Below are 22,448 nucleotides of genomic sequence, written 5' to 3' on the forward strand. Positions count from 1 at the left end.
CACCTGCCATCCAAAAGTTAAGTTTACATATACATATAATGATAGGTTGATATCTTTTCTCGATGTTCAAATAAGTATTAGAGATGGAAAATTTACAACGCAAGTTTATTTTAAACCCACTGATTGTAACTCCTCCCTTCTCTTTTCAAGTGCTCACCCATTTACTCTTAAGAAAAGTTTACCCTATTCTCAATTTCTGAGAATAAGGAGAATATGTTCCTCCACGATTGAATTTAAAAAACAGGCGACTGCCTTAAAAGAAAAATTTCTTCAACGAGGTTATCCATTGAAAGTAGTGTCAGCAGCCTATAAAAGGGCATACTATAATCATAGGGAGTCTCTGTTAACCCCTAGAAATGAGAAAACACAGAATGAAGACAATCAGATCATGACCTGTGTTCTTACATACTCAGGGGATTGTCATAAAACTGTTAGGTCCCTAAGGAAACACTGGGAAATTGTAAAGATTGCTGGGGTGTTTCAGGATTTCCATTTGAGGATAGCTTACAGAAGGAATCGTAATCTCAGGGAAATTTTGTGTCCCTCCACGCTCCCTGTTTATGATATGGATGCTGTAGTGACATATTCTGGCCATTCTAGATGCGGATCTTGTCAGATGTGTAAAATAATGTTCGTATCTGACTCTTTCTGTAACCCTAAGGACAATAAGAAGTATTCTCTACAACATTCCTCTGACTGTAAATCTCAAGGAATTGTATATATTCTGCAATGTCCATGTAGGTTATTATATGTAGGACAAACCTCAAGAAAATTTACCACTCGACTAACGGAACATAAAAGTAACATTAAAAATAAAATAATGGGGGCCCCATTGGCTAAACATTGCATAGAAAAAGATCATGATTTTTTCTCCCTTAAAGCTATCATCATTGAAGTTGTTCGTCAGAATAAACGTGGAGGTGATTTTAAACGATACTTGGCCCAGCACGAACAGCGATGGATCAACCGTCTGGGATCCCTTGAACCTGGCGGTTTGAACAAAAATCTTGAATGGCAACATTTTTACTAATTTAACCTTTATTAAAATATTAAGAGAAAATTTTTCCTTTGGGTCTTAATTTTCCCCGTTAAGGGTTAATGTCGGGTCTGATGATGTCAGAACGTCCCGGTACGTTGCCTAGTCAGCACGCTGAGGCACAAGTATAAAGAGTACTGCCGGTGCCATATTTCCTCTGTTTGTGAGCCTTTGACAACGATTAACTGAGAAGTAAGTTAGAATACCTTTGATTAGAAGAAAAGTATGAATGATAATACTCTTATGGTATGATTTGAATTATATTTTAGATGCCTTAATGTTTCTGCCTCTGGCCCTGAAGCAGTGGACCGAATGTTATGTCCACGAAACGTTGGCCACGTCGGCAACATATTGGCAGTGAACAAGTTATATGTGAACCAGCAATGACAACACTGAGATAAGTACCTGAGCTCTAGTTGTCAAATATTCTCTCCCAAACCATCAGAGAGGTGTATCCATAAGTTTGAAAATATTTTTAAAAAAGTATATATATTGATTTAAAAATAATTTAAGTGAATTAAAGAGTTTTTCAGGTTTTTTGGCCAATGATTGGAGGAAGGAGCTGCTACATTGAAGTCTCAGTCTGTGATAGGACTGTATGTATGCTCCTATTCTGAGGCCTTTTCCTGAATGAATATTTATATTTAGATATATATTGGATGCATCCTGTCTGGAAGTGGTGTTTATGATTGGTTTAGTAAACAATATCCATGTCATAAAAATCTCTGAATAGTCAAACATGGTCACAATAAAATTCTCAAACACAATAGTTTACCATTATTAGCAGCCTGTCAATCCCCCCTCCCCCCTCCCCCATAATATACTTATTCTAAATGTACCATCAAACAATAGCTAGCTTCCAAAGATTTTCTGTACTGTACTTATTTACAAGCATTATTTGTGTTAAAGTCTGATAGATATTTCCTTGTGCTGTTAGGCCCGGATTCTCTAAACAGCGCCACATTTTAGGTGCCAGTAGGTACCCAAACTCAGTAAAAAAATACCATTGAAACAATGTTTTTAACCGTGTTTCAAGGCGCTGGAATTGCATCTCCATAGGTGCTTTAGGCCACCTAATGCCACTATGGGTGTAGCTAATGCCGGAAGTGGCGTTATGTGGCATAAAGCACCTATGGAAGCGCGATTCACTTCATAGGTAGGCGCCAAAAATGTAAGCCAGGAAAACCCTGGCCTACATTTCCTGCACCTACCTTTGCTGGAGGCGCAATTCTGTCTCTGTCACTGTCACGTGATTGACACGCGATCGGCGGCTGCTTTTAAGGTGGCTGTCAACAGCAGCAGCAGTTACAGAATCCTGGCCTTAGTGAATAAGGGTTCATAGACAAAACCGCGGAAGACAAAGGTGCGCCGACAACTGAGCGCAAGACAGAGGCGCGCGCCGAAGAAAATGACAGTTTTTAGGGGCTCCGAAAGGGGGTTTTGTTGGGGAGCCCCCCAACTTTACTTAATACAGATTGCGGCGGCGTTGTGGGTTGTTTGGGGGGTTGTAACCCCCCTCATTATACTGTAAACTTAACTTTTTCTCTGTTTTTAGGGAGAAAGTGAAGTTTTCAGTAAAATGTGGGGGGTTACAACCCCCCAAGCCCCCCACAACGCGGCGCGATCTGTATAAAATAAAGTGGGGGGGTTCCCCCCCATACCCCTCTGTCGGAGACCCTAAAACCAGTTATTTTCTTCGGCACGCACCTCCGCACTGCACTCAGTTGTCGGCGCGCGCCTTTGTCTTCCACGGTTTTGACCTGACACCGTGAATAAGTGTTTGTTATTTTTTGACAGCAGCTTGCTAGCTAGGTTTGCCATCCAGATAGAGCTGTCTAAAAGGGTGATACTCGTATATCTTTGGCTGTTAAGACGTAGTTGCAAGCCGCTGAATATTGGCCTAGCCAGCTATGTTTTGGTTGGCCAAAAATAGACCAGAAATTTAATTCTGGGTGCTGGATATGGCACAGGCATTGAATTTCCGGTATCGCTGAGGGGGCCGGGGTGGGGTGGGTGAATTCAATTTTACAATATCAAAGATATGAGATGGAAGCAGCAGAAAAAACTGGGAACAGTTTAGCTAAACAACATATATGGTATCCTCTCAAGGTTTATCTAAACAAAGTTGTTGAAATGGAGTACTGCAGAGAAGAATATGGAGTGTTCCCAATTCAGCGGTAAGAATTAAAAATGTGCTTTTGAAGGGGTTTTGGTTTGGTTTGATTTTTACATGGTTAGTCAACACTGTGTACAGTTCATGTATCAAGAATATTGTATATGAATTGCACACTTTGTACTGTATGGAAAAACTAATAAAGTCACCTTTCATTTCATAAATTGAATTACGATTCTAACTTTAAAAATGAAATAAAAATATACAGTATCAGTAACTATAGGAGGCTAACTTGTCTCATAGCTTAATGGTAAAAGTGGTCTATAAAATTAGGGCCTGATTCTATATATAGTGTCAAAAAAATCAACACCAACTAGAATGGTACTTAGAGGTCATACGCGTCACTAACATTTAGGCTCATCCATTTAGGCTAAGGAAAGCCACATGCACCTAAGTTGTGTGTGGACTGAGCGTATTCTACATCAGTGCACTTAACTTTTAGGAACGCCCATGACCCACCTATGCTCCCTTTTCAGATTCATGCACTAGTACTGACGTGCACCACTTTATAGAATGCACCAACCAAGTTGTGCGTGTAACTTTTAATCAGTGCCAATTAGTGTCAATTATGAGGCGCTACTTATTAATTATCAGCACCAATCTGTCTTGTTAAAGAATTAAGGGCTAGATTCACGAACCTGTCTGATCAGGCCCAATGAATTCTTCAAAGTAGAATATGCAGATGAGGGCGATCGGAGGAACGCCCCCATCTGCCTTCCCTGATCGCTCTACAGCAGGGGTGTCCAACCTTTTGGCTTCTCTGGGCCGCATTGCCGAAAAGAATGTTTCTGGGGCCGCACAAACATGCAAACGCTGCAGCAAGACAGAGGAGGGAACCGGCAAGAAGGTAAACACCCGGGGGCAGCAGAGGAAAACAGTGCATCTCCCTTGACCGGGGCCGCACAAAATACTTCACAGGGCCGCATGTGGCCCTTGGGCCACAGGTTGGATACCCCTGCTCTACAGCGATCCCAGTGCATGTGCAGATCATCTGTAGACGGTCTGCACATGCGCTAGACCTCCGGGCCCGGCAGAGTGGAGTTTTTTTTCCTTTTTTAAACAGGCAGCTGAGCAGGGAGAGCAGCCAGCAATCTTCCATCTCCATGACTCCGTGTCACAACTGCAGGAAGGAAGAGCAGGCAGGGCAAAAAAAAAGAAAATTAGCCAGCTGAACTCCCGAAGATCCAGGGGTGCTGGGCTGCGAGCCGTGGGGAGAGCCAATTGGTACATGCAGCAGCCTAGAAGCAGAGGGGGGGGAACTGCCAGACTATGGAACTGAACAGGAAACCTGCCCCAACTCTCTTGCTCTCTGCTGCCCTTCCCCGCAGTGCGAGCCTGTGGTTTTATAGCGGGGCTGCACTGCGGGGAAGGGCGGCAGAGAGAAGGAGAATCAGGGCGGCACTTTTCCCCACAGAGAAGCAGGATTGCTGCTTAAAAACACGAGGCAGGCAGAGTTTTTCTGGGCTGCAGGGCTGGTATTTCAGCGTGGGATAGAGCAGGAAAGGATTGAGCGACTGGTCCTCACCAGTCGCTTGGTTTCAGATCGGCCAGCCCAGTCGATGTGCCTGAAAAATGTGCGTGAATCGCTGCCTTGCTAGATTTGCATGCCATTTCCCTCATTTGCATACGTGGATTGGATCGACTGCGGCCAGAAGGGTCGGGGTTGTAAAAGGGTCGCAAACCGATCGGTACACAATCAGTTTGCTTAGTGAATCTAGCCCTAAAATGTGTGTGCAAATCTGCTGTGGGTACCAATTTACATGCACAACTTATGGTATTATTTACAGAATTTGGGAGTTAGCAACTTGTAAATAAAGAAACTTATAAATAAAGAAATATTAAAACTAAAATCTTGCTTAGTCCCATTTTTCACTCCCTTCATCCTGTTTCCTAGTCCTCAGAAGGCCATGGGCCTGATATTCAGAAAAAGCTGAGCTCCTAAATGTAGAACTTTATTTTAGATAGGCTGTAGAGACTTCAGTTGAGACATGCTCTATTAACCATGTATTTTACAAAAGACTTTGCTGATCATGGAACCTTATGTAAAATACATATAAAGATGTCCAGGAATGCACATGCTGAAAAAGCAGTCATTTAAAAATTTACACATGGAAAGAATAGCACCAGCTTGGCATTTTCCACATATAAATGCTGGCCCTTACATGTAGAAGGACAATTTTGCAACTTTCATATGGAGGGATCAGTATTTCCACGTAGCAGACTTATCAGGAAGGTTGGAGCAGTAGCAAAAAATGTACAAGACTCTTTCAAATCCTTTCTCCAAGCAGAGAGACTAGAATAAGAGTCCACTGATGGCTGGTTATATATTTAAAACAAATCCTCTGGCTCGCACTCAAATGCCACTTTGAGAAAATGAAAGAGGGAAGTTTATATAGAAGATAAATAAAACTTCAATTTATTAGAACCTTCCCAAGTGCCAAAATGTATACAGTAACAAGGATATGAGAATGATGAGTCCATAAATACAAAGTAAGAGAGCTACAAAAGGTATCAAAATGCTCAAAGTATTTAAAGTCTTCTCTCTACTCTCATAAATCCCTTATATTCATTTACTGAAGGATTGGTGTTGTACCCTCCCTGTAGAAGAATCCTCCAAAATCCTAGGTTGCATACTGGACTCCACACATACCATGGAACCACAAATCTCCAGTCTAGGAAAGAAATCCCTCTACACCATGAGACAACTAAGGTTAATCAGACCATACTTTCACCAACAACACTTCGCCTTCATTGTACAAGTGATGATACTACCACAACTGGACTACTGCAACTCCATCTACATGGGAATCAACACCGCTCTAATCCACAAAATGCAACTCATCCAAGACACCGCTGTATGACTAATCTTCAGCCTGAGAAAATATGGCTCGATCACAGCCTTCATCAGCTAACTGCACTGGCTACCCATCCCATCACAAATAAGCTTAAAAACATCATGCATCATTCACCGTATACTTTACGGATACTCTGCAGCTCCTCTCATCCGGTCTTCTCCATGGCATGGTCTACTTCCCACAGAACCCTCAACAGGATACTTCTAAATCTCCCATCCACAAAAAATCTTCAATACAAATGTGTTTTCCACTCCATGCTTACCTTTCTAGGAATAAAAACTTGGAATGACCTTACAGAAACAACCAGAACAGAACCTAATCACACCATATTCTGGAAGAAACTGAAAACTCATCTATTCAACACTTAATCTCCTGTATCTTCTCCTTCCCCCTCCATCCCCTCTCCCTTCCCCTATCCCTCCTACGCACCTTCTTCTCTTCTCCCTCCTCTCTTCCCACCCTTCTCGCCCCTCGGTCCTCTCTATAAGTCGCTTTGAGCCTGCCTAGGTATGAGCGATGCAGAAATAGAAGATTAGATTAGATTAGGACTTTTAGCAGCCCAGACTCCTCTTTATACACACTCACATGTAATAGTCCTTAGTCTCCAGTTTTTTTATTCCCCTTTCACCCTCTTCTCCTTCAGTGCTGTTGTCAATGATCCAAGTATTTGCTTCTCTCATCTTATGATTTACAACTCTTAGAACTAGGCAGGTCAAGAATCATCCAGGACTTGGGTCCCATAATCCATTCTCCTGCAGATCTCCAGCACTCACTAGATCCAGCACTCTCCAGTTTCAGAACGCTTGCCTACTGGACAACGGGACACTTTTGATGAAGTCCGCTTTCAAGACCAAACTTCAGACAATGCGGTAGTGCAGCACGCTTTTAACCCACGGGTTAAAAACACAGGCTCGCAGGGTAGCAGAGAGGCAGGTAGGGTGGCTCTGCTTTTTAATACTGATGCATATGTAAAGGTAGATTTGCATTTCTTCATTTACTGAACGGCGGGATTAACTCCCACCGCCGCTTCTCATTTGCTTCTATTTCGGAGCACCTATTGCCCAGTTCCCCCTATGTATGCACTCATCAGGATCAGTATTTCATTTTGTTATCTATAAATATATTTTTTCTACCGCTTTTCTGGTATGGAGGGTGGGTGGGTGTAATATGTGTGCTGTCAGTCCAGAGAGGCAGGCAGGGCAGCAGAGAGGCAGAGACATGAGCGACTTGTCCTCAGCTGTCACTTCTTTTTTGATCAGCCGGCCCAGTCGGTGTTCCTGATTATGTTTAGTGAATCGCTGCCTTCCTACTTTTGCATGTCATTTTCCCTCATTTGCATGCGCGGATCGGATCGGGTGCGGACCGGATTGGAGGAAGGTTAGTGAATTGGGTCGGGGTTGCAAAGTGGTCGCAAACTGATCAGAACACGATCGGTGGGCTTAGTGAATCTAGCCCTAAGTCAGTATTATCCTTGATCAAACAGGCCTCATTTTCAACAAAGTTTTTGCAAAAGACTACATGCTGAATAACTTCCACCACCTCTTGAACTGAGTAGAAACAGATTTTAATTCTACAGTGAAAGAGAACTCCAGCCTAGCAATTGCTTACCCCCAGTATCTGGAAAAAATTAGAATTAGCATATTTCATTTGATGTCTTTTATGCTTACTTCTGCTGCCATTGATTGATTTCATGCCTCTCTCTGCTATACACTGTCTTATTGCCTTGTCCTTTATACATCATTAATGTCAGGATTTCCTTCTCATTGCTCAGACACTGATTATTTGTATATTCCTATGGTTGATGCTGTTTTTGTTCCTGTTTTTCTTCTTTTTGTATTTTGATATTGTATATACCAATAAAGTTTTTGAACACACACTACAAAAACAGAATTAGCAATCACTAATACATCTCCAGACATATCTGTACCTCCAGGTCAGCAGTCACTTTCATCCCTGTACCTTGTTCCCTGGCACTCTACATAGATGACCTGTCTCTCCACCTTCCATGACAGTAACTGAGTTGACCCCTGCTACTGCTGCACCTACCATGCCAATCTCTGGCTTCAACTCTGCGGCTCACTCCTCAGTCAATCTTTTGATGTATGTAGGTGGTGAACATGTTTCTGCGCTCAGCAGCATTTTGCTCTCCTACTAGGCAAATAACTCTCTTTGTCTTGCTGGTACTAGTAAAGGAGAAACCCAACCATAAGCTCCTGTCATCAAATGACACAAGAGTCTATGATGCTAAAGGACCTGTGCCACAGGGTAATTATAAATCCGGGGCTTACAGTTCCTCATGGAGGACTGGGAAAACTGAAAACAATTTTAACAATTGGACACAGCATGGCTCCCACACTGCCGCAATCTTGCCCTCCACCCAGCCCCCAGTCAGTCCATTTTGCAAATCTATACATATCTAATCTAATCTAATCCTTAGGTTTGTATACCGCATCATCTCCACGTTCGTAGAGCTCGACACAGTTTACAGTAGGAGAAATAGGAAGGAACTACAACAGAGGTTTAGAGGTAGAAGTGTGAAGAAAATTTAGAGGACTTGGGATGCCAAGATATAAGAGTTTCCTTGATTCCTAAGTTGGAGGGAGACTTACATTTTTTGAGAAAAGCCAGGTTTTCAGATGTTTGCGGAAAACTTGAAGAGAGCTCAAGTTCCAAAGAGGGGAGGTAAGGTTGTTCCAGAGCTCAGTGATTTTGAAGTGGAGGGAGGTCCCTAGCTTTCCTGTGTGGGAACTGCCTTTTAGCGAGGGGAAGGATAGTTTTAATTTGTGGGAGGATCTGGTGGTATTAGGGTTTGAGGAATTCCAAGAAAGAGGGATAAAGGGAGGGAGGATACCATATAGGATTTTGAAAGTTAAACAGGCGCATTTATAGTGGACCCTGGTGATTATTATAAGTGTCACCAAGTAAGAAGAGAGGCTACAATTTTTTAAGGAAGGAAATAAATGGGCTTAAAAAGATTAGAGTGGCATTTTCGAAATGACATCCAAAAATCCAGTGTCAAAATGGTTATTTTTGAACCACAAAAGCATTTATCTTTTTGGTTACTGTTGGCTCTATGTGCAACTGTAGTTGAGAAAATACTGTGTTCTCGGTCAGCTTAGCTATGGATGGTAAGTTTGAGATAGGATGATAACTTATTAGGTCAAGTGGATCTAAACCTGGGTTCTTTATAATGGGTCTGACTTCTGCAGTCTTAAGTAAGTCTGGCAGGCAACTTTCCAATAAACATTTGAAAATTACTTGATGAGCCACCCGAGGCAGCTCAAGGGAGGGAAATGTAAGCCAGGAGGAAGGTATAAGATCTAAACAACAAGTGTTAACATGTATTCCAGCAATAATTTTCTTGATTGTGTCAATCGAGGGGCGATTAAATGATGACCATTGCGAGAAAATGGGTTTGAAAAGGGTCTAGCTGAGTTGCTTGTGTCACCATTGGGAAGGAAGACTGTAGGAAAAAGACTTTACTCACAAAAACTTGAGCCAGTGAATATGCAGACGGCATTGGCTGAGTCAGTTCAGGGGACTGGGATCTTGTTAGTGCTAAAAAGACTGAGAACAAAGTTTTATTTGAAATGGAAGCATCTTGAATCCATTTTAAAAAGTAAGCCCTTTTGGCGGCCCTACGTTCAGCTACATAAAATCATTGTTGCTTTATACAGATTGGAGATTCTGTGAAGTTTTCTCTTACACCAAAGTCATTCAGCGCAGCATACCTGACATTTCAAAAGCGTTAAACCTATATGTGGGTTCAGTAGGTATTTTGTGGGTTTTGAGGCACTCATACCTTCTACCACAAGTGTACTAATTAGAGTGGGATATGTGTTTGGATCACCTTCTCTATAGTCCACTGCACAGACCAAGGCACTCCAGGGACCTGCTTGCTGCTCTAAGAGGAATACACAACATATCTATATCTGTCATAGAGTATATACTGTTAATGTTCATTTCTTAGGGGGTGGGAGGGCGATCAATGACCAGTGGGGGATTAAGGGAGGGTCTCCTTTTTGGCACTTGGTCATTACTAAAATAGTTCTAGCCTAAAATATCCTATTTTAGGCCCTAGACATTTTACAAGCTCCATTTTTGCAGAAAAATGTCCAAATCATAAGCCCGCCTTACTCCCACTCAAAACATGCCCCCAACACCCCCCCTTGAGATTTAGACATATTGGGCCTGATTCTATTTATAGCATACAGAAATTCAGTGCCAACTGGAATGGTGCTTAGTGCCATTCTATAAAAGGTACATGCACCTTACAGAATCGCATAATTTTTTAGGTGCATTCATTTAGGCCAGGGGTAGGCAATTCCGGTCCTCGAGAGCTGGAGCCAGGTCAGGTTTTCAGGATCTCCACAATGAATATGTATGAGATGGATCTGCATGCACTGCTTCCTTGAGATGCAAATCTATCTCATGCATATTTATTGTGGAAATCCTGAAAACCTGACCTGGCTCCGGCTCTCAAGGACTGGAATTATCTACCCCTGATTTAGGCCAAGGAAAACCAGGCCTAAATACCTACGCCTAAGTTGTGTGCAGATTGGTCTTATTCTATATAACAGTGTGCATAAATTTTATCCACAGTCTGTCCATGCTCCTTCCCTGGTTACTCCCCCTTTTCAGAGTTGCGCACTGAAAGTGACACACACCACTTTATAAAATGTGCCTACCAAGTTATGCATGCAACTTCTAATTAATGCCAATTAGCATCAATTAATAGGTTTTAATTGGCAATCACAGATGCCAATTAGACTTGTTAAACAATTAAGTTCTATAAAAGAAGTCTAAAGTTAGATACCTAAATTGGAGCTTCACTAATGTGAAATCTTACATAGCAATTTTCTCTCAGGAAGGGCAGCCCGGATTTTTTCATGTCATGTCATGTCATTTCCTATGTTCCAGTGGCAGTGAAAGTATGCATCTGCAGCTGATTTTCAGCAGATCTAAACTAGAAAGATAAAAACTCTCTTTACTGTGGCTGAATATCTTCACCACATGGAGTTTTAAGTTGCCACCTTGCTTCGTCTAACACTGCTTCTCCACTATAAATTTAGTGACAGAGTGGTTAGATGGATTTTTAGCCCACCACTTCCTTTGAAAATTAGCTATCTTTACTAACTCACTAAGAGCCAAAATAGTTGAGTGACATTGTTTAAGCTCAGAGGAAGTACTTTCTGTGTGGTAGTGTCTGTCAATGGACATCCAGAGTGCTCAGCATCAGTAACATTCATATGGCCATTTTCAAACATTTCTATCCACTCATAGGCAACTCTATGAGAGAGAACTTTGTCCCCATATTGAATACACATGCGGCAATGAATTTCTGCTCCCAGTACACTTGCCTACAAAAAAATGTACTCCCTCCGAATTCTATGGCAGTCTATTTAATATCTATCTATTTCCAGTCCTAACATTCATGTAACAAACTTGTCTTATTGAACTGGATAATAAAGACTTGTATCGTTTATGAGTAAGCCTCAGCCCCACCACTCCACCGCTGTGTTATCTTATAACTGCGGGAAGAATTACGTGGCACTTCATCATTGGCTGCCCATTTACGTTCTATTCTTCAACAATAAATTACTAATATTTTGTCTGTTTTTTAATTTCTTTCTTTATATAAAAAGGTGATTTGTGTACTTAGCTTTATATCAGCCAACGCCTGGGAGTCTGACCCGACATGACATGTTTTGCACCGACTAGTGCTGTATCAAGGGTCTTCCGAGGTCGCGACCTCGGGAGACCCTTAATACAGCACTAGTCGGTGCGAAACATGTACAAACTAGAGTCGGATGACATTCGCGACCTCGGGAGACCCTTAATACAGCACTAGTCGGTGCGAAACATGTACAAACTAGAGTCGGATGACATTTGCGACCTTGGGAGACCCTTGATACAGCACTAGTCGGTGTGAAACATGTCATGTCGGGTCAGACTCCCAGGCGTTGGCTGATATAAAGCTAAGTACACAAATCACCTTTTTATATAAAGAAAGAAATTAAAAAACAGACAAAATATTAGTAATTTATTGTTGAAGAATAGAATGTAAATGGGCAGCCAATGATGAAGTGCCACGTAATTCTTCCCACAGTTATAAGATAGCACAGCGGTGGAGTGGTGGGGCTGAGGCTTACTCATAAACGATACAAGTCTTTATTATCAAGTTCAATAGGACAAGCTTGTTACAAAAAAATGTACGACAGTTCATTGTAAGTTTAGCAACCATCTTCACCACAGCGTAACAGCTCTCCCACCACCTGCAAGGTGAGCTAGCTTGCCTAACTGACTAGTCACATGACTTTCTACGACATGCCTTCTTACCACTTCTCCTACCCCAACCATTTCCAGTGAAAATTTTAAAGTGTGGAAACTTTTTAAGAACCTTCAAGTATTAGGTTAATTTATTTACATGTATACTTAAGTAACCTAGACACTGGTGCTAATGTCCATACCTGCATTATAGGCATGATTTCTGCTACTTACACATTATCTATAATAACAAAATGCTAAGCGCGCATGCGCTCTCTTACCGCCGTGTTCCCTGATCCCTGATCTGTAGGTCTGTGGTCGGCAGGAGTGCGCATGGGTGCTTACAACGGATCTCTCTCTCTAAGACCCCAAGGTAATGTGTGGGCTTGCCGGCTCCGGATGCCTTACATTTGACGGACAAAGTTTATTTTTAAGTTCAAAGCCGCTGCAGCAGCTCCTCTCTCGAGCCGCACCTGCGTTGGAGAAGGCTTCCGATGCAGGTGGGGATTGAGAGAGGAGCCGCGACGATGACTTTGAACTATAAAATAAACTTCGCAAAACAACTAAGGGAGCCGTTCCGAAAGCGTCGCATCCCTCCTCGACGCACCCGATCTCCTGTTGATCCTCCCATCGTGGTCTGACCCTCCCATCCCTTCCCGCCGTCTGACCGGCTCACTTAGTCCGTTGCCGCCCCACCCCCTCCCGTGGTCCCGACAAACCTACTGACTCCAAACCTGCCGACTCCAGCAGCGTACGCAGCACTCTATACACGCTGCTTCGGGGCCTTCTACTGCCCTGATTTGCTCTGCCGTGTCTCTGATGACTAAGGGAGCCGGCCAGACCTCAGGAAGGGAAAGGGGGGGGTAGGGGAAAACGCTGCTGCTGCACAGGGAAGTGGTGTGGGTGGAGGGAAATGGAAGGGGAGGGAATGATGCTGCGGCTGCTGTACAGGGAAGTGTGGGGGGGGGGGGAAATGCTGTTGCTGCTACACAGGGAAGTGGGGTGGGGGAGGGAATGCTGCAGCAGCTGCTGTACAGGGAAGTGGGGGGAGGGAAATGCTGTTGCTGCTGCACAGAAAAATGGAGGGGGAGGGATAGCTGCTGCTGCAGCTGCTGCACAGGGAAGTGTGGGGGGATCGAAATGCTGCTGCTACACAGGGCAGTGGGGTGGGGGAAATGCTGCACAGAGAAATGGAGGGGGAGAGAAATGCTGCTGCATAGGAGGCAGGGAGAAAGACAGATAGAAAGAAAGACAGACAGCAGGAGGGAGGGAGACAGAAAGAAAAGAAGAAAGACACAGGGGCAGGGAGAGACACAGAAAGACAGACAGACAAAGGGGGCCAGGGAGAGAGACAGACAGAAAGAAAGACAGCGGGAGGAAGAGAGACAGAAATAAAGAAAGACAGACAGACATATATTCTAGCACCCGTTAATGTAACGGGCTTAAATACTAGTAAATTTATAAAGACATGCAGGCATCTGTGCGTTTTTATAAAATACGACCTAAGCATGGGCCTACTTGCTTTCTTAAACTAGATGTCTCCTTTTAAAATTATTCTCACAGAGCTCTTACTTCTATTTCACTTACAGATTCTCTCAGCGATATGTATTAAAAAGACAAAATGAAGAAGGAAAAATTTCTATCCAGGGCCCTAGGAATGTCATAGACCAGAATAATTTTACACTACGAATAAAAGCTCTAAAAAAAAAAAAGTGATTTGTTTTTATGGTATGAATTCTCACCCATTCTTCTCATGCATCTTCTTCTATCATGGTATGTTGCACATCCCATCACCTAGGGTTGCCAGATTAAATCTTTATAAAAAGAGGATACCTGGCCCCACCCTATTCTGCCCCTAGCCCCACCCTGATCTGCTTCTAGCTCTGTCCCATTCTGCCCCTAGCCCCACCTCCAGCTGAACTTCCTGTCTTCTTCTCCATGGTCTGGAGGGCCTCTCATATCACATTGACATGCATGCATGCACATAGAGCCTCCAGATGTGGCTCTAAGCTCTGGGACTTCCAAAACCCGTACAAACTGCCAGGTTCTGGAAATCTCTCCAGGAATTTGGACAGTACTATAAAAAGAGTACATGTCCAGGTTTTCCTGGACTTCTGATAACCTTACCATCACTGCCATCTTTATTTATCAGTGATAAAGCCAAGGGGATCAATCACAAGGTGCAAATGCTATTTTATGTTAAGCCAATTCTCTTTTTGATGGTTTCTGAACACTGAGTTTCTAGAATTCAATAGATTCGGTCATAATCTCTTGTCAGCAGTCTGGCATGTGAATCACTGCTGACTGCATTGTGTTATCAGGAAATTGTTTGCTGAATCCCTGCAGAAAATCACCCACTGGCATAGTGAGACAGCTGCATTTGATGTGTTAGATCCCTAACTTGGAGACTGGTTCATAATATGTCACTGCTGCCACACACACATTGAGAAAATGCTATAAAAACAATCAATGTTTGAAAAATAAAATACAATGACATGGCTTTCATTATTAAACTTTTAAGTAGTGCCTCAAGGTGTGTGCAGTGCCGTACAGAGACATAATATAGACAGTGTCTGTGAAACTTACAGTCTAATCAGGACAGACATGCAGACAACAGAAAAAAGACTTTCTGGAAACTAACATTTAAGATTGAAGCCTCAATATATGGGTGGATTGGTGAGCAACTCTGACTTAAATTGTATGTCTTGCAAATATTATAATGCTTAAATTTCTTATTTCACAGATAATTTGATTAACCCTTTTTTCAGGATATGTTTTACTTTTAGAATATATTTTGATATCAAGTTCTTTGATGATTACAAAATGTAATATATTTCAGATATTAATATTAGTGAAAGTGACACCTAGAGAATGACATGAGGACAAGTCCCCATCCCCACCCTATCCTCGTGAACTCTGCCACGTCCCCACAAACTGTGTCTGATCCCATCGGCACAACCTCAAATAATTGATTTTATATTGAAATCATTTTATTAAAGTATAAAAAAAACAATATTCTCTTCAACTGTCATTTTATAAATCAGAAATACAGAACAAGGATCAACAAAATTCCTGTCTCCCTTCCCCTTTCCCTAACAAATATCCCCTCCACTATCGAGACAATTGAACAAGCCAAATTACTATAAAATGGTGCATAGAAAAATCATGCTAGCAGAATGCCTCAGACACACACAGAGCACGAATGCCAAATCCATAATAGCAGACCAAAAATGATAAACATAAAATAAACCAAAATCCCAAGAAGTCACAACTTGCATGTAGTACAACACCTATATACTGTAGACATTGTCACAGGGCGGACCTTGTTCCTAGCGAGGAAGCCTTGCTGGAGAAGGAAATGAGGTTAAAACTCTTGAAAGTATTCTTAAGCCTGCTAAGGAGAGTCCCAAAGCAGCCCCTAGGAATACTTACAGGCCAAGCCTTCCAGCAATGAAACCTCCTAAAGATCTGGTTTAGCTTTATCTAAGCCAGTTGTAGGAAAACAGACAGAAAGACTACATCTCCCAGCAGCCATAGGGCCAGAGACAGGAAAGAGCAGGAATGGAATACTGACCACACCCAAACAGGCTCAAACTGGTTTAGGCCAGGTGAGAAGTTCTCTGAGGGCAGGCTACCCTAACACACCTGCAGGGAGGACTAATCAGCTCCCTGCAATGAAAGAAAAGGCTTTAGCTTTCACACAGGGACAGTTCCAGGGCCAGCCTCAGAGTGCACACCTGCTCCAAATCCAGCAAGCTAGAGCCACACAGCAAAAAGAAAGAAGCAGACTACAGCCACATAGAACCAGAAAGCAACAGTCCACCTCATGACAACAAACTCGGGCAGAGGGCTCTGAGAAAGAGGCTAATAATAATAATAATAATAACTTTATTCTTCTATACCGCCATAGTCGTGAGACTTCTAGGCGGTTCACACTGAAGAGAGCTGGACAGTCAGCGAGTTACAATATGTTGAAGTCCGGAATACAGTATGTAGAAACTTACAAAAAGCATATAGAATCTTACAAAAGGCAGTGAAATATAGCAAACAGAATCTTAAAAAGGCAGCAAAATATAATGTTAGACATTTCAGACTTATGGACATATGTAGTGTTAGGTGTAGATACTTTTTTAGGTGATAATTCTGTTGAATAAGGCAGTTTTTATGGCTTTTCTAAAGGCATTATATGTCAGTCTTGCTCCATTTATGTAGCTGTCTAACCAGTGTTGTTGTTTGTTTGCTTGGTACATAAAAGTTCTATCCAGGAAGGTTTTGTATTTGCAGCCGGTAATGCTTGGGTATGCAAATAGGTTGCTGTTTCTGGTTTGTCTCGTAGGGCTGTATAGAATGAAGTGAGATAGCAGGTATGTAGGAGCTAGTCCTCAAACCAGCTTGAAACATATGCTAATGATAAGGTTGATTCTGGGTTTGTGCAAGATAGTGAAATGGCGGATAATGACATTACTTATGATATGGAAATAGTATATTCTGATTTGCCCAGCTCTGAAGGTATGGACATAGGCTGAAAGCCCTCCCTAATAAGGGAGCTGGAGAGAAAAGTAAAGTCTGCTCAAGTTTATTGGAAATGTTAAAGTCTTGTTTTGAACTTCAAATATAAGTCACAGGCAGCCATTTTGTTTGGGATCTGGGGAGGGGATCTTTCCAAGTTGATCCATTGAGGGAAAATTATTGAAGAGGATCCCACCCTTGGGGCATTAAACTGAACATGTTTTTCATGACTTGGTGAATTCTGTGTTGTTCGAAATGTTTTTCATGACTTGGTGAATTCTGTGTTGTTCGAAATGTGTTGCAAATATGATCACATCACTACAGCATACCTAAACACACACTAGCTTCCAATGCAAGCACAATTATTATTCAAATACTACTGTCTACTATTCAAAGCCCTGAAGGGCGCTACCCCTACCTACCTGAACGATCGCCTTATCAGGAACAACTCAACCAGGTCAAGGAGGACTCAGACTCCATTTACTCAACCCCCAATCAAAAGGCACACAACGTAAGAAGATGTATGACAAGACTACTAGCAACTCAGGCAGCCCACCATCTTGCCCACATACCGATAACAACGCCTGATTACAAAACCCTCCGAAGGGAAATAAAGACCTTGTCTAGAATTGCAAGGTTAAGACAGAATAAAAATCAATAATGTAATGCAATAAGTTATTACACTGAAGCTCCTGTCCCCAATACATTGCATAGGGCAGGCTATCATTTAAAAAAAAAAAAATAAAATAAATTCTGCTTTTAGAGCTCCTTGGCCAGGCTCCTTGGGTGGAATAAAAGTAACTAATGTAATGTAATATGTTATTACATGGGGAAGCTATCTTTTTTTTTAATAAATAAATTCTGCTTTTAGAGCTCCTTGTACAAAGCCACGGTAGTGATTCTCCAGCAGCAAATGCACCAAAGCACGTAGGAATGGGCTTCTGTGCATTTGCCACAAGAGAATTGCTTCCACGGCTTTATAAAAGGGGCCCTTATGTCCTTGTACAAATGCTGTGAATTTTTAATTTTAGTTCATTGCAACACAGTATGGCAGGAAATCATTTTATACTAGAAAAATATTCATTGGACCACATGAAAAGTGGGGGCATACGCTAATTAAAATCAAATGAATCGCTGTAAACAGAATGTATATCTTGAATTAGGAGAACTATACAAGTATTTAAAAACTGGGGTAGCAAACCAAAAAGCGCATCAGTTCATTTACTATTCGTGTAGAAAGGTTTGTCCTTTTCTCCTTAACAGTCAGTTCATGTTCAGCAGAATATTAACATCTATTCCCAGTGTTGGTCCTGAATGTAGAACAATTCTCTCTAATGCAAAGGTGCATAAAAGAATGGCCAGCTATTGTATCCTTAATAACGTACTATAATATTTTTCAGCACTAATTGCACATGCTTCATATTTTGAGGTCGATATTTAGTAGCAGAATAATTGGGTAAAGTTAAGTGGATAAGACAGTCAGGTAACTGTAACTTAACTGGTTAATAGCATTCACTGAATACACCTGTTTAAAATTAAACAGATAACCTATCTGGCTAACTTTAGGAAAGCTATTTGTACATGTAACGTTTCAGAATGCAATTTTGCCTTTGGGAGTCATATAATTCTACTGGTAACCCAGTGCTACAATAAATGGTGAAAAACATAAAATATACACAAAGGCCCTGATTCTATAAATGGCGCCTATCTTAATGGATTTGGGTTTTTTTTTAAGTTCAATAATTTTTTTATTATATAATATATTAGATACAATCAAATCATAACAGATTACATTATACTTAGGAACCAACAATCGTCCTATACAATAACAGTTACATAATACATCAGGAAAAAATAAAATAATAAACACAATTAAAACAAAGCACAGATAAAGGTTGCGCATTAGCAGCTGCCAATGGATAATAGCAATAAGCAACATTAATGTTTTTTAAAAATGGTTCTGATAATTTAAAGTGCCATTAAAATTCAATTAAAAATACTTTTCTGGTAGGTTCTTAACTAGGTAAACGCATTGTAGGCATCTACATTGAGCCACCTAGAGGTGCTTACCCAAAGAGTAGGCATGGTTAGGGGCGGAGTTTGGGCATGGATTGAGTTAGGTGTTGGTATTCCAGGCCAAGAAAACCCTGGGCAAATATAGTAGTGTCTAAACGGCTCATAATCAAGAGAAAAATGTCCAAAAATCGGCCTGTCGGCACTTGGACGAACATTGTCAAAATACGTTCAAGTGCCGATAATAAAAATGGGTTTTAGACGTATTTCTAAACGACCTAGGCCTTCATAGTGCCGCTGAATGACCATAGCTAAATGGGGCGTTTCAGGAGGAGTGTCGAGGGTGGGAGTTGGGTGGCACATGGGCCAGCTTAGACTTAGTTGTACTGCATGTATAACCGAAAGTTATACAACACAGGTTCGACGGAATTTGGACGTTGTGACTTAGACCATTTAAAACATGGTCTAAGTCATAAAAACCCACCTAAAGACACCAGATAAGCACAGCAAACACATAATACAGACCCCCACACACCCCAGTGATCACCGACTCCACCCCCAAACCCAATAAAAATTGTATTCACACCTTGAAAATTGTGCCTCCAGAACATTATCACCAGGCCCGGTCTAGGAAAGCCTAGTCGTGCTGCACAGAGGCATTTTAAGCCATCTTGGAGGTGGGTTAGGGACCCATGCCCATAAGCCCCTGTAATCACTGCATTGATAGTGAAACATGTGTACTGTCCTATACACCCCCAAAACCCTTTTTTACTGGCATATAAGTGGCTTCTGCAGCCATAAGGGCTATCGGGATGGTAGATAAGTGGGTCTAGGGGATTTTGGAGGTGGTTTGGGGGGCTCACCATGACCTATAAGGGAGCTGTAGTGAGATGAAGACATGGCACCCTTTTTGTGAAGTTCACAGGAATGCCCTGTAAGGTATCCTACTATTTAGGTGCCATGTCTGGGTGTTCAGTCCATCACTTTGCATACCCCTCCCACGTCCAACAGGGCTTGTTCTAGGCATTTTTGACTTGGATGAAAAATTAGACGAAAATGTGGTATAAAGATGGACGATTTAGCAGCTTGGACAATCAGATGAGCAGGACGTATGTTTAGACGATTTTCGAAACTAAAAAAAATTTGGACGTATTTTTCAAAAATGTGTCCTAGGCTATTTTTTACTTTGGACAACTTGCGACTTGAACGAAAACGGACTTAGACGTTTCTTTCGATTATGCCCCACCACATTTTTGCTGCCTACCGGTGCCTAACTCAAGTTAGGCAGCAAAAACGTGGTGGCCACTGCCAGATGTGATTCTATAAATAGCACCTAACTTTGAATCTAAATAGAGACATGGTGGAAACAACATAGCATCGTGCTTCTTAACCGCATAGCCATAAGTTCAACGCAGTTTACAAAAGATTATAAACAGTATCATGAAGAACAGGAAAAGTTATTTGACCAAGTATTTTGAGAAAAGATAGGTTTTCAACTGAGTTCTAAAGAGTTTATAGGAACAAGCTGTAAGTAGTAACGATCAAAATTCTTTATCGTGGGAAGCTGTTTGAAATGCTAAAGTATGAACAAGAAATTTCTTGCTTTTACAACCACTGTACAGTCACTCTAACCGGCATGGTCCAATGAGTGTCACCTCTGAAGCCCTTATAAATTTGAAATAAATGAATTTTGTCTATAATAAGATTCTGATACAACTTTTACTACTGTTTTACATAAGCAATCTTTTTTTTGTAAGTTAAACCTAACTTTAAATGACATGCGGTAGGTGCCGTTTTCCTAGGCATCTACCGATTTCATTGCCGTTTATAGAATCAGGCCCTAAATGCATAATATCAGTTCAATTCCTACTACAGCTCCTTGCGACCTAGGTAACGTAACCCTCTATTGCCCCAGGTACAGAATTTATATTGTGAGCCCATTAGGGACAGAAAAAAGTACTTGCATACGAGTATAGTATATGTAAAATGCTGTGATTGTATCCACAGAAAGGCGATATATCAAGTCCATGACTCTTTATCCTTTACCACATTATGTAAATATATTAAATACATAATATAATATCAGTTCAATAAAGAATACTATATCCATCACTAAAAGTAACATAAAAAATATAATATGAATATGCCTACATAGTTACTTAATTTTATATTATGAGCCTGTTATTCAGCTGGAAGCAATCAGCATTTTACTGATTGCCACCGATGTTAAACCCCAAAATTTAATGCCGGGCCCTATCCAGGTACCGGCGTTGAATTTCTGGGTTTGTGAAGCCAGCTACAAGGGATTGCTGAAAAGTTCTCAGCCCAACCAAGAAGAGAATGATGTGGAGCCATGAAACTTACAAGGTTTTCCAAACTTTTCTTGACACTTTTCGTTTCAATGAGGCAAATACATCTAGTAAATGGGCACAAGTATAGGGAAACCATGGCATTGTGACATCTCCAATGAGGTTAGCTCTTAGGAATTGATGGAATGAGGCATTATGACATCACAATACGAGGGACCGCTGAAAAGTTCTCAGCCCAACTAAGAACAGAATGATGAAACTTACAAGGTATTCCACACTTTTCTTGACACTTTTTGTTTCTTTTCATATCATTGAATCGAAAAGTGTCAAGAAAAGCGTGGAATAACTTGTCAGTTTCGTGGCTCCACATCATTCTCTTCTTGGTTGGGCTGAGAACTTTTCAGTGGACCCTCGTACTGCATAGTTGTTAAGTGTGATATTCAGTACTTAACCAGTAATGGGGAACTGCATAAACATAGGATTGACTTTTACACAGTCCTGTTTATGCAGTTACCATTGCCAGTTAACTGCTGAATATTAGCACTTAACTGACCAAATGCTGACTCTGTCCCCAGAACACCCCCAAAATAGCAAGTTTTCAGTTTGGTGCTAACCGGTTATTTTCAGTGATAGTATCCAGTTAAGTGCCAATGAAAACTAGTGGGCAGCCCCGAACAAGTGATTTAACCAGCCAGGAGCCATTTCTGGCTTGTTAAATCTCTTTGAATATCAACCTGTACATTGTTACTTCACTAAAATCAATTCTTTAAAAATGCCAGTGCAAATCCTACACTTTCCCTACTCTCATGAGGGAGAAGAGTCCATAAATATAAATAGGACACTAATCCCCCTTTTACTAAGCCGCAGTAGATGTTTCTACCACAGTCCCGAGCGCTAGATTGTGAGCCTTCGGGACAGTAAGGGAATTTTTCAAGTACCTTTCTTATTTCTAATCTTAATGTATATTTTCTGTAAACCGCTTAGAACCTAACGGATGTAGCGGTATATAAGAAATAAATTACATTACATTACATTAAATGCTCCGACGTTGCTCCAATGCTCACAGAATTCCTATGAGCATCAGAGCAGCGTCAGAACATTTAGAGCCCTGGCCATGGTAGAAACCTCTACTGCGGCTTACAAAAAGAGGGCTTAAAAAGGATTTTATATTTACCTAGTCTTTTGTATATAACATGCAACCCCAAACCTCCTAGACATAAGGGTTTTGGGTTTTTTTTCCCACTCTTAGCCTACTGCAACTCGCTTGCTTTTTCTGGACAAATAAT

The sequence above is a fragment of the Geotrypetes seraphini genome, chromosome 5, assembly GCF_902459505.1.
Source record: "Geotrypetes seraphini chromosome 5, aGeoSer1.1, whole genome shotgun sequence".
Lineage (NCBI taxonomy): Eukaryota > Metazoa > Chordata > Amphibia > Gymnophiona > Dermophiidae > Geotrypetes > Geotrypetes seraphini.